Source organism: Daphnia magna, linkage group LG1 (assembly GCF_020631705.1).
Source record: "Daphnia magna isolate NIES linkage group LG1, ASM2063170v1.1, whole genome shotgun sequence".
Taxonomy (NCBI): domain Eukaryota; kingdom Metazoa; phylum Arthropoda; class Branchiopoda; order Diplostraca; family Daphniidae; genus Daphnia; species Daphnia magna.
Genome location: NC_059182.1, coordinates 9264938 through 9278907, shown reverse-complemented (window position 1 = coordinate 9278907; position 13970 = coordinate 9264938).

Genomic DNA, 13970 nt, shown 5'->3' with positions numbered 1-13970 from the left:
ATCATCAATTAGAGCGGTTTCAATCTTTTCTTCCATTCCGCTCGATTTGCTGATGTATAGATTTGTAGATTTCACTGGTTTCGAAAAGAAATCACCTCTTAATATGAAGGGTTTGAATGATATTTGAGTGTTGGAGAACCCCGTAACTTTGATAACCATGCCGTTTTCGCAAAGGTAAAAGGAGTCTTTTTCGGTACTCGGTTTAACATGATGTTTCAGTGTTCTCAGCATATCAACTGGACGTTCATGGTCAAAAATTGATTTCTTGCTCACTGATTCCAACTGTGAAACATGCTCAAGTTCAGATATTCTCTTAACAATTTGTGCGAGCACTTTGTTTGGAGATCTTACGAGCATCTTCATTTGGCCCAGGAAAGTTTCAAATGGGAAAGCAGAACTAGAATCAAGTGTGCCATGGATCTCACAGTCATCAACTATATAAATAAGTGAGTGAACATTGTAAATTATGTGATTCTTGCCATAAATCTCGCCAAACTGAAACGCGAAATATTGCAGAGAACTTCTTGCCAAGTGGGAGTAAGTTTTGGATAAGGTAGGAGAACACAGAATTCGAATAGCTAAATGGAGGTATAAAAAATGAATGTACTTCTCGCTAGACAAAATTCCCTTAAAGAGAACAGGTCCAGTATACAGAAGAATTGTACGGAGTTCGTTGGCTTTCAACTGTTTGGGGTATTTTAATGTTATGGTAATTCGGTGAAATTCCTCTGGGTATGAATGCCGAATTCGACGAAGTCTTTTCTCAAGTTGGGTTTTATCCCATGTTCCAAGTCTATGTTGATAGTGCTTTTTTCTCCAGTCCCCTGTCCAAATCGTCAACAGTCGCTTAAAAACTCCAAAAAGGACAAGATGCATATAGTCCAAAGGGAAACTTGATATCATGTTGATATTCAAATCTAACAAAGGACTATTTCCCTTGTGATGGTTCTGGTGTACCTGATATCGGAAAGTGTCATCGGTACGAAGGGAAATGTCGACCAACTCCGGGAAAGTCATGCAGTGGTAAACTGCGTCAAACACGCCTGTTTGACTACAACGTTCACAGCCCCCATAGCCTCCATGCCCAGTAATGACCTTCAGAAATTGTCTAGCAGGTGCGTCACAAACAAAAGAAATGATCTCAACTGAGTAACATTTGCTTTCGAATTCAACACCTTCGCTTTGCAGTTGGATCATTTCAGTAAGGAATGGTCTTAGATATTCTTCTAAACTTGGAGGCTTTCCTTTACCTGCAAAAATGATAATCACAAAAGGCGACGAATCAAGTGAGTTGACCACTCGACAAAGTATTGGCCATAAGTCGACGGAATTGGTTTTGAAAACAGGAGTACCATCAATGTTGATTTGACATTTAATAGTGAGGATGCCACTGCCAATCATACCTTTCTTCAACTTTTGCAGTAGACCATTATTCAAGGAGAAATGATGGAATGACTTGTTACGGATTGGAGTGTTTGTAGTTTGGAGAATAGTTCTAGGGTCAATCGGTATATCATGCCCTAGTGCTACTATTAACTTAGCAATAGCTCCAACGGCACTAAGAGAGAGTTTTTTCCTAACATATAATAAGGCAAGTTCTTTCATAATGTCCTCCTTGCTTGAAATATGCCGAAGAATGTTGTCGTTACTAAACGCATTGTCCGTCAGAGCCAAGTGTGTCAGTAGGAGGAATATCATAAGAAGCAGAAGTGTAAGGCCTGGCAATGATTTTCGGTTTGCCAGCAGGCAACTGTGATACTTGTTGGACAATTTCACCATCCGCGTCAGGGAAAAGGTTCACTTCTTCATTTCTATGTACGTAACTGTAAATGTTAAACAAATCAAATCCCTAGATATATTGTGCACATTATTTTACAACTGGAAACTCCGGTGATTTTTCTACAACAGTTTGAATACTAGATTGCTTTGTAGATTGCAACAATTCAGCCAATTCTTGGTCAACAGCACGTTTCTTGGAGAATCGTGATACTTTTTGCATATTGTTACACAAACGTAAAAAAAAACAGATGTACAGTATCCTGCACAAAAATCCGAACACCGATTTAATTTTTTAAAGCAATACTCTGGGAGGGTTGTCCAGATGGGGCGAACGGGTTATTGGGGTTTGTATTGTAGCCCCACTGTGGAACTGGTAATGTGGTGACTCCCTGTAGTGATGTGAACGGGTATGTGTTGGTAGTTCATTGTTGAGTGCCCGTGGTTGGCGTGGGTTGGGTCTGCTCCGCTTGAGTAAGGGTTCGGATATTATTATTGATTGCCGTCTTCATGTCTATGCCGGCTACTAAAAGTCGGGTTACCTCCTTTTCGTACGCCTCGAAAAACGTCCCAGGCTGTGCTGGAGGCGGTTTGCTTGCACCCGCCCCATACAAGGGGAGGATCGGTGAAAACGACACCTTTTGGTTGGACGGTGTCTTCATTGACACAGGGCACAGGGGGGCGGATACCGGTGTTGGATGCAGGGTGTGGTGGTGCTACATGGTTGGCGAGGCGTAAGGTGAGCTAGTTGAAGTCAGGGGCCCGAAATTGTCCGAAGATTCAAAAATTCGAACAGTTTTACTGGGGTATCTAGGGAGGGGTATAACGCTAGTAGGGATAGTAATGCGATTCTTGTGTGTTCGTTGCTTAGACGGTTTCGACCGTTTGCCTCCAGATGGTGTTGCAGCTCGAAGATGAGTTCGTCTTCTGGGATATCGTGAATGCGGGTGTGCCACTATGGCTGTGGAATGAGGTCCTTTTCTTGTTACTATGCGTGAGGGAAGTGTCTGCTTTGTGAAGGAGGGTGCTCGCTTATCGAATCAACTCCCTTCTTTCCTCCTCCGTGTCACTGTATTCTCTGAACAGGGATCGTGCGTGGTTCAGAAGTACGTTTTTTTGCTGGATAAATTGCGTTTCTCTCTACGTATCTTGCAGAAAAATGATAAAACCGATTTATTTTGTAAAAGCCATCTGTTGGCAGAAAATATTGTCACACTGGTTGTATTTAAACAAGCACAAATGAATACAAGTGATGAATTAAATCTAAACAATGGTTTTACTCGAACAAAATGTGATAATCGTTACCAAAAAATTTAGAAGCGTCTGAAGACCTCCAGGGAAACCAGGAAACTCGTATTTAACTAACTTTTACACTCGTATTTATACTGCTATGCTAATTAGCAGCGTGAGGGATCGAAGGCTGTTTGCAACAATCCTAAACGGAGCTAAGGATGCGGATACCTGTTTGGATTTTACACCGTTTTCAGAGGAAGTTTGGGAATTGGAGTTCTATTACAGGTATGTTTCTCTGTGTGTTCTAGGCAATTACTTCCTGATGATTTGAACTTTTTTTTTGGTTTTTTTTTTCTTTTTTTGTTTTGTTTTGTGTTTTTTTTTTTTTTCTTTATTTTTTTATATTTTTCTTTAGCACGTATCCTGGCTACGTGAAGTACCGGATTTTTATTCCCACAGCTATGCTAGACTTCTGTGGTGGCTTCAGTCAGGGGAGGATCCGACCCCACAACGTTCCGACTTCCATCCAGAAGTTTTGTGCTCCACGGTGGAGGCTCGGCTGGCAGTCTATCTGGTCACGCTGGAAGTTTTGAACCTTTGGGGGGAGAATACGGAATCTGAAGCCTTATAATTTTTTCCTTTGTTGATTGCAATCCGGTATTCCTTTTTTAAAAATTTCAATACATTTTTTTAACACAACTCTTTTTCTCTTGTTTCTACGCTAAAGGGCATTATAGGCTAAGTTTGACATAATGGTACATGATTACTATAGGTGCATAGTAACTACGAGGAAGTGAATTATTGTTTTACAGGTTCTGCATTTCCAACTCGTCCCTCCCGCGGTCTTCTGGTGGTAGGCTGACCACATCGTGCTGTTCGTGAGCAGCCAACCTTGCACTAAGTTGGTAAAATTTATACCCCAAAAATATGATTCTCATGCTCAATACTACAGCTACTATTATTAATTCATAGGGATATCAGGCAGAAGATGTCTCCATCTGTTTATCTACTTCGGTCAAGAGGTTGTAAATTTGTTTCCCCGTCATTTGAGCAGCTAACCTGGCGCGGTCATTGCGTTGGAGTAATTCACTAATGATGTCTATCGAACTCGTGTTCTTCCGCGGAATTTCGATGATGACGTGCTTCCCGCTGCTGTTACTGGTTGGGTCCTGAGAAAAAAACGTTGACAGATGGCAGCACCACCGCTTGAAGGTTCGGGGCTTCTATGTAACCTTCCGTGTTGGCTGGGAAGACCCAATCTTCTGTTCTCGCCGTACAACCCAAAGGTACTTGGGTTGTATTATTATTAACTTACCGTTCTTAGAGGCGGTTGTCCAACATTGGGTGGGCATGAAAATACTATGTCGCGTGGTACCGTCGCCGAGAAAGCCCATTGATTGCTACGGCACTGCTTCTTGATTCGAGGTACATAGTTCATAAATGCTGCTATGGCGCAGGACTTGCGAGCGTTCCGTTTGTTGATGCCCGTATGGAATTTACATAACGTTCGGCATATTTTTTTGCATTCCCAGACGTCATTCTTGGAAAGATCCAGGAATGTTTCGAGGTCAGCTGCTACTGCAAGAAAGTTTGGTAAGTTGCAAAAGCTGACACTATGCGTTCTATTATCCGCGGCCCCCGGCAGGTTGAGGATCTGAAACAGCTTATACTGTTGAGCATGATCGAAGATAAGGACCTGAATGAAGTTCCTGAAATGATGTTCCAATGATGCCACCGTGACTGTGGATTCCCGATAAGCAACCCAAAGCTCATCGCTAGAAATTGACCATCCTCTAGGTAATTGTCGGTTGACATTTTTAATCACTGCGTTAAATCGTGCTGGAGAAACGATTTGAGGGGCTAAATTCCCGTCTGCTAATTGACAGAATCCTATGTTGAGACTATCGGCAAGTTGGTGTCGCCATTGCAGGATTTGATTCAGCGCCTCAAATCTGTCTTCCAGCTGGAAGAAATAATCGAAAAGGTCTAAGTCAAGCTTTTCTACCTTTGTAGTTCAGCATTGCTGCTAACGTATCATTCATTCTTTTCACAGCCCCGTTTGCTTGAGGATGATAACTGGATGTTCTTTTGGTGTGTAACTTTTTGACCAATGCTTAAGTTAACTCAGCAACGAAGTATTTCCTCGATCAATGATAATTTGTTCTGGAGCTCCATGGCGTGGAAAAATTTGGTAAACGAAGAATTCAGCGACATCCTCTGCTTTGCCGGTTGGCATAGCTTTCAGCTTAACCCATTTAGTCAGGTAATCTACTGCAATAATTATCATTTTGTTACCCTTGTGAGATAGAGGGAATGGGCCAAGCAGATCCATACCCATTTTCACAAAAAGTGTTTCTACTTTAATGCACTGCAGGAATCCCGGAGGTTTATCTAGGACTCCTTTTCTTCCTTGACAGCTTACGCAACTCTAAACGTAGCGAGTTATGTCAAGATTCATTTTCGGCCAAAAGAATTGACTGCAAATTTTGTGGAGAATCCGCTTGATGCCTAAATGACCAGAAACAATGTCATCGTGATAAGCTTGCAAAATTCTTTTACGACGTTCCACAGGTACACATAATCTTATGTAATTTTTCCCATCTTTAAAAGTTTCTTCGTAGAGTTTTGCGTTGCACAGCAAGAAGTTTTTCACCCTTTCTTTTCCATCCTCGAGCTTCGAGATTTTTTCGTTCCAATAACGGTGAGCTCTTTGATTACTGACAATTGAGCAGTCTGCTTCGGGAGAAAGGATATTCACTGCGTTTGGTCCAATGGCCGCAACGATGAAACATCGATCATCTTCAGTTTCTTCTATCTGCTGAAGTGGGTTTCGTGAGAGGAGGTCGGCGTTGTCGTGTGTTTCTTCACTACGATATACGATAGTTATATCGTTCTCCTGAAGCGAGAGACTCCAACGCGCTAAACGTCCGTAGAGGTCCCGCTTGCTCATTAACCAACAGAACGCTTGATGATCGGTGATCACTTTCACTTGACAGCGCCACACATAACATCGAAACTTGGTAAGACACCATACCAATGCAAAACATTCTTTCTCCGTGATAGAATAATTTGTTTCTGATTTCGATAGTAAGCGGCTTGCGTAAGCTACTGATCTTTCGACTCCATCGATGCGCTGGACTAGTACACCTCCTATGCCGATACCGCAGGCGTCCGGTAGAATTTCCATTGGTAAATCGTAGTTGGGATGAGCAAGCACTGGAGCTGAAGCTACTAACTTGATCCGTTCCCCAAATGAATGGAATGTCTTTCTTTGTTAGCGATGTTAGCGCACGTGCGATGGCTGCAAAATTGTGGTTGTGACGCCGGTAATAGAAGCACAATCACAGGAAGCTTTGTACTCGTTTGACTTTATTTGCTGTTGAATGGCCAACTGCTAGAGATAGAAAATTTTCCATCGCCTCTAGTTTTTTAGATCCAGACCAACACCTTCCTTGGTAACGACGTGACCTAAAACTTTTAATGTATTCTTAGCAAATGAACACTTTGACCATTTTAGTTTCAGGTTGGCTTTTGCAAGGCAATCCAGCACTGATTGGAGTCGTTCCAAATGTTGTTCGAACGTTGCCGAGTAGACGATGACGTTATCTAGGTACACTAGGCAAGTTGGCCATCGAAGTCCGGCTAAAATAATATCCATTGCCCGCTGAAATGTGCCCGGGGCATTATTTAATCCAAATGGAAGAGCACGGAACTGATATAATCCATCCGCAGATACGAAAGCTGTTTTCGGTCTATCCTTGCTGGCGACTAGTACCTGGTGATATCCGGATTCGAAATTCATGCTGGAGAAAATTGTAGCCCCCTCCAGGCGGCTCAATGTATCGGCCACACGAGGCAGCGGGTAGGAATCCTTTACGGTCACTGCATTAAGTTTGCGATAATCAACAAAAAAATGCCAAGATTCACCTTTCTTTTTTACTAAGACCACAGGCGAAGACCAAGGGCTGTCAGAGTGTTCAATTATTCCCATACGTAACATTCCTTCCACCGGTTTTTGGATCACACTTCGTTCCTTCCAGGCACTCTTACAAGTAAGCTAGTGAATTGGAGGGTTAACTCGAGTGTTAATGTCGTGCTCCACCAACGCACAGTGCCCCAAATTATCTTCACTAAATGCGAAACAGCTGATGGAACTTTTGAGAATTTTCAACACATCACTTTTTTTATCTTCGTGCAGGTTTTCTCCAATTCTGCTTTTCAAATTATCCAATAATTTTTTAACTTTTTGATCCATTTTCTCAATCGCAGCATCTGCTCCTGAAGCTTAACCAGATTCTTCTGGGTTTTCCACTTCTTGGAATTCTTCTAAAGTCCCCAATGCTACACCTTTCTCCAGCCACACTGATTTGGGAGACAGATTTGCTACAGGAATGTTTTCCAGGTCCTTCTGCACGAGGGCGTGACTCGTAGACAGACTTGTCGTTGCCATCAGTGAAACTGATGGTTTCAGGACACAAGCGCCTTACAGTTTACTAGACACTTTCGCTGGAACCGGTTTAATTGAATACGCTGGAATTTCCTGGCGATCGTTGTGTAACGAAACGCCAAGTGAAGCCCCTTCTTGCCCCTTTTATTTTTGCTTAATTAAACTAAGACCTTATTTCTTAAACTCCCCTTAACTTAATACCCCACTAGTTGACCTAGTTATTAGACTTTCTAGAAAATATAACAACCGGAGAGAACAAGTCTCGGCACGCCCGTTATAAATAGAAACTTTTATGATTTGTCCAAAGCCGTCCAAAACGGCCTTAACCTGCCGTAGCTAAAAATAGATATATTTTGGTCTGTTGGGAATTGCCCGAAACGGCCCGAAACTGCCCGGCCTATTTTTAACAATCGTCCAAATTCGCCCGATACCGCTTGAATTTGTCCGCCTATACCTCTTCGTGACGTCCAAATTCGCCCGATACCGCCCGATTTTGTCCGCCTATACCTTAACATTGTCCCGCATGTCCCCCACGGGATGATGACTAACATATAAAAAGCGACCATAAACTCCCAAAAGACAGTCAGATCTACTCTGCCTGCTCCGTGTGCCAACTTAGGCCTCTGCAGCTCTCCCGCCGAGCCCGCTACCGTAACTCTTGCAAGCCGCAGAATAAGTACCCTTTAAGTAATCACTAAGTAGCTGATTGACTATTACTTTATTACGTCTATGCCTTGAAGTTAGTACCCATTGGTAACCTTAAAGTGTCATGAGTCTTCTTCCCTCAATTTACGAGCTTGTTTAATTATTCTACGGCTACCTGTCGCAAATCGGTTTATAATACACGGCTTTTTATTTATTGCGTGCGTGTTGTTTTATGCTTGCTAAGTATACAAGACATTGTGAGTAAAGACGCTGCATTAAATTAAACTTTTCCGTAATGGAGACAACATGACAACGTCGTGTACTCCTTTACATCTGGTGGCAGCGGTTTTCGAACTCACTTACAATGTCGCTGTATACGGGTGCTAAGCCTAAAACTGGACGTACCTTCTTCCAAAAATCTAATAAAACTGATAATGCTCCCGTTGAACTCTCTGAAATTCCACCTTTCACGGCTGATCTGACTCAGCCTAATACGTACAATCCTCACAATTTTCCTCCTTCCCATAAGAGACCTACTCGTTCAACGCTAAATTACGTACCTTTAGAGCAAGTAGATAATCCTGAGGCTATTTTACGATCTAAGAAGATACGCATCCAAAACACTGACAACGTAAATCCGTCACTTATAACCAGGATTGCAAATTTCTTTACACCCAAAAAAGTGACAAATCTAACCAATTTATCAATAAGTACCGAAAGCTCCAACGAAGGCAGTATTAAAACAGAAACCATAACTACGCAATTAAGCCTTATTTCCCAAGCCCCGCAAATTACTGTCATCCCTGAATCACATAGTGCAAACACAACGCCCACGATCAATTCAGTAAGTGAAAAAACGGACCCAGCAAACAGCAAGGTCCTAACAAATAACACCCCATCCGACGAAACTAACACTGACCAGCCAATACAAAATATCTGTGTAATAAATAACGAGGCCACCACATTCCACCAAGATCGTGTAGACAACCAGACTATTGAAGAAGCACTCTCGACCATAATTCCAAACACTTCAGACCTTCCCCCGCCCACTAGCAACTCATTTTTCGAATTAGTCGACCGTCTCACAGGGCATCTCCATATTCCACCACCAGATACCAGTACTCCCCAAGGAAACATTACACCTAACACGCTCAACTCCACCACAAACGCCATCAATAATCCCCTACCTTTCACGCCCTACATCGAAATCGAACACATCCTGACAGCCCTAAGCCAACACAGCAACGCTATCGGCGGAGACGAAATAAGCCCCGATATCATAGAATACCCTTTAAGAACAATTTCCGCGCATGGAAAAGTGGAACACCACGACGAGGATTGCGACATTGCACAAACAGTACGCCCATCTACTCCGGCAAGAGCTGAAACACATACGCCCAGCGTATCCACAAGCCAGTGCAATAATCGATTGGATAACAACGGAGCTAGAGAGCACCCCATCCAAACAGCAAATCCATCCCCTCCGACAGGCCATTCAGCGTGCATATCTAGAGACGTGCGACCATCATTCCCACTTTCCACTCCAGCCCCACTTTTCAGAACTATTGCACAACTTAACCAAACTCGTGGAAAGGAAGAAACTCACGAAAGCTCTACAACTCTGGCAGCACGAAGCGAGCGAGCTGACAGCCCTTTTGTGTGCATTTGTGACCCCTGCAGTCAACGAAATAAGATCCATTCTCCACTTTGTGAAAATAACGGGCCAATTCGCGGTCGTAGCGCAGATTTACACCAGCGCTCCGGAAAGAAGTGAGTACCAAACACACGACACGACAAGGAACCTACTCTCTCATCCAGCCACTCGAAACCCTAGCAATAACACTGAACACAAAACACCGGATCGGGATCACGCTATTTTGTACAAAATTCAGTCAACTGATCAAACCCCTGTTCGACCTCAACCACGTTACACCCCTGCCGTCACCCTTGAAGATCAGAATCCGATCCCTCATTTTCCAAATACGTACGGACCAGTTTATTACCCCCCACAAAAGATACAAAATCCTCACCGTCTCTGGTTTGATACAAACCGAGCTGACACTCGAAAACAAACCGAGGCATATACGCCTTACCCGAAAGAAGCGGGCTATCAAACTCCCGAGAACAGCACACACAAAAAAGCTCGGGTAAACTGCACCAATTACTCACCCACTGACGTCACACGGGACGAAAAGAAAAGCGAAGACCAAGAGTGTTTATTTAACGAAAAAGGATTCAACAACATAAACATCACAAAAAACCAAGAAATGGCATCACCCCCAAATTATTACCGGAAAAATGACCACCGTAAGGGCAGGGAAGCCATCACCATGCTGAATCAACTGCAAAATTTCTCAGGCAGCCCCGCTGTTCGCTTCGATCGTTGGATTAAGCTTTTCGATAACGTCGTAGCCATGTCAAACTGGGACAATGCAGAAATAATCAGTATGCTATCAACTAAAATGTCGGGCGAAGCATACGACTTACTACAAAACATCTTGGAATCCAGCGATACTTACGAATACGAAGAAATCAAGAAACTCTTCCAAGAAAATTACCATGGATCCGAAGACATAGATTTTTATCAAAACCAATTCGACGAGATACAACGGAAGCCAAAAGAAAATATTTTAAATTATGCCTACAGACTTAAAACGCTATACACACGTGCCTATCCCTCCAACAACCAGGAAACACCCGAAGAAAAAACCAAGCAACTAAGATTACTTCGACAAAAACTTTTGCAAGGACTGGAACCAGAACTTCAAAACATCGTAAGACACAAATCAGTATCAACATTCGAAGAACTTGTATCTATCACACAGAAGTACGCAAAGCGCGTCCAATCGGATACGATAGAAAAAGACAAAAGGATATTTGTTAACGCGGTAGCTAGCACTCAAAACGAAACAGCTATCCTACAAGCATTCGAAAAACAAAGTGAACACATAAACTCAATCGCATCCTGCCTGAAATTAGCCACCACTGAACCTGCTCTACAAGAAACAAGCACATCGCCCGACTTGAGCGGAAAAATTGACCGTTTAACGGACGTCATAACAAACCTCGGCAGCATCATGCAGGCTAGCATTCGCCAAACAAATGAGATACGTCAACCCCCCAGAAATAACTTCAGCTATCCCCCGAACCAATCAAGACACGGAAATTTCTCAAACCACGCCCCCCAAAACAGTTTCAACCGCCAAGGCCCGACTTGGCGGCAAAAAATTACAGCTTTCAGTAAATCAGCAGCCCCTCGACTTTCTGTGAAAATTCACGATATTCCGTTTAAAGCATTATTCGATACGAGTGCAGCGCGGAGCCTTTTACATATAGATATTTTTAATCGGATAGCGTTGGAAGAGCAAGTGAATTGCTCTGAGTCCGACGTAGAACTATACGATGTGCACAACAAAAAATTTTTCACGTTCGGGTTAGTTTCCCTACCGGTTGTTTACGGAGCCAATTTACTAGACCAAGAATTTATCGTCACCAACGGTATATCAGAATCATGTATATTGGGTCTGGACGCCGCAGACAAACACGAGTTTATTTTTGATGGCCGCTTTAAAACTATATTCCTTGCCCGTGACAAACTGGAAGGTAATCAGGAAGTTAAACAAGATGGGTTATTACCGACGAGCCAAGAGTCAACGGTCAACGTAGCCATGACTCTAGTTAGGAAGGTTTTAATTGCCCCTAGATCTTCTCAAGTTGTAGAGGCCACATTAAAAGAGCAGGGTGATAAATTAGGCACTAGCTCTCTCTTTTTATTTTCCCAGAGTATGGATTTACCAGAGGGAATATACATAGGCAATTTCGTAAACGCTACGAACGAAAACAGAAAATATCAGATTGTTGTAGAAAACAATTCCAATATGTCACACACTCTACCGAGAGATAGTCCCCTGGGTGAGGTAGAATTCTCTTGTCAACTGATAGGCAAAGTATCATCAGGTCAAGACTCTGCTTCTCGGGAGACCGTTTCCACTGAAGGGTGTGTTCCTGAAACAGATGTGGATGTTGACCCACAATATAAAAAGCCGTTAGCTGCGCTTCTAAACGAATTTACTGATTTATTCGCGACAAAAGACTCTGGTTTAGGGAGTACAGGATTAATAAAACATTTTATTGATACGGAAGGAAAAGGACCTATTCGACTTCGACCCTATCGCACAGGCCAAGGCCAAAGAGAAGAATTAGAAAAACAGTTAAAAGAAATGCTGCAAGCAAACGTAATACGACATTCGACGTCCCCATGGGCAGCTCCAGTAATTTTAGTTGTAAAAAAATCGGGGGAATTGCGTTTTTGCATTGACTATAGGAAATTAAATAATTTAACAAAAAAAGACTCTTATCCACTTCCGAGAATCGACGGCACCCTCGATAGGCTGTATGGAAAAAAATTCTTTACGACCTTAGATCTGGCATCAGGATACTGGCAGATCGAACTAGAGGAATCCTCTAAAGAAAAAAACTGCTTTTATTGTAGAAAATAATCTATACGAATTTGTTAGGATGCCTTTTGGTCTATGTAACGCACCCGCGACTTTTCAGCGCTTAATGAACCATATACTTAGGGATGTAGCAGGACAAAAAGCTTTAGTTTACTTAGATGACGTAATAATTTTTTCCGATTCCTTCGAGAGCCATCTGAATGACATACGAGAAGTTTTTTCCCTAATTAAAGGCGCAGGACTTAAATTAAAATTAAAGAAATGTCAATTCATGAAACAATCAGTGAACTATCTTGGGCATGTCATTTCTACTGACGGCATCGGCCCTGATTCCGCTAAAATAGACAAAATTGCCACTTATAAAGTTCCAACATCAGCGGAAGAAGTACGATCGTTCTTAGGCCTAGCTGGGTATTACAGACGCTTTATCGAAAATTTTGGATCTATTGCGCAACCTTTAACTGCAAAGACACACAAAGACGCATTGAAAAAACCCTTCACCTGGACCGATAAAGACCAAATTGCTTTCGAAAAACTCCGTACTTGCCTAATCACCCCCCCACTACTTGCGTACCCTAACTTCGAGCTTGAATTTCTGCTCTTCACCGATGCTTGCGATTATGGAATCGGCTCCGTCCTTTCGCAAATACAAGACGGTGTCGAAAAACCTATCGCATACGCCAGTCGCCAACTAAAACCAGCCGAGCAGAAGTACGCCACTGTAGAAAAGGAAGCCTTAGCCGTCGTATTCTCTATTAAACATTTCCGACACTACTTGTTGGATAAACCATTCACAGTCATCAGCGATCACCGTCCCTTACAGTGGTTAGAGGAACAGAAAGACAACAACTGAAGATTAGGCAGATGGACTATTTTACTAGCCGGCACGAATTACAAAATTAAATATCGACCAGGACGCGTGCACCAAAACGCGGATTGTCTGTCTCGCCTCCGCGTAGCCCATATTCGAACGAGCGAGGCGTACCCGGACATTTTAGCAAGCCAGGCCGCGGACCCGTTATGTCAGTCAATAAAGGAATACCTCAACGATGGAGTTCTTTCGGAAGAAAACGAAAAAAATATGCCAATCTGGGCAAAGGAAATTAGCCTCTACCAAGTTACAAACGGCATACTCTACCGAATAGAAACTCCAACGTCGAAACGCAGAAGAAATTTTTTAAATCCCCAAGTGGTTCTACCCCTTACCTTACGCCGAACAGTGTTGAAGCAGATGCACGACGAACCCATTTCCGGTCATCTGGCATATCTCAGGACTTATTTAAAAGTTAAAAATCATTACCCTTGGCGCACGATGAGGAAAGATATAAAAGAATATTGTACCGCTTGCGAAGTTTGCATAGCAAACACCAACTCTACTCTCAGAGCTTTCCTTTTTCCTCATGAGCTAGCAA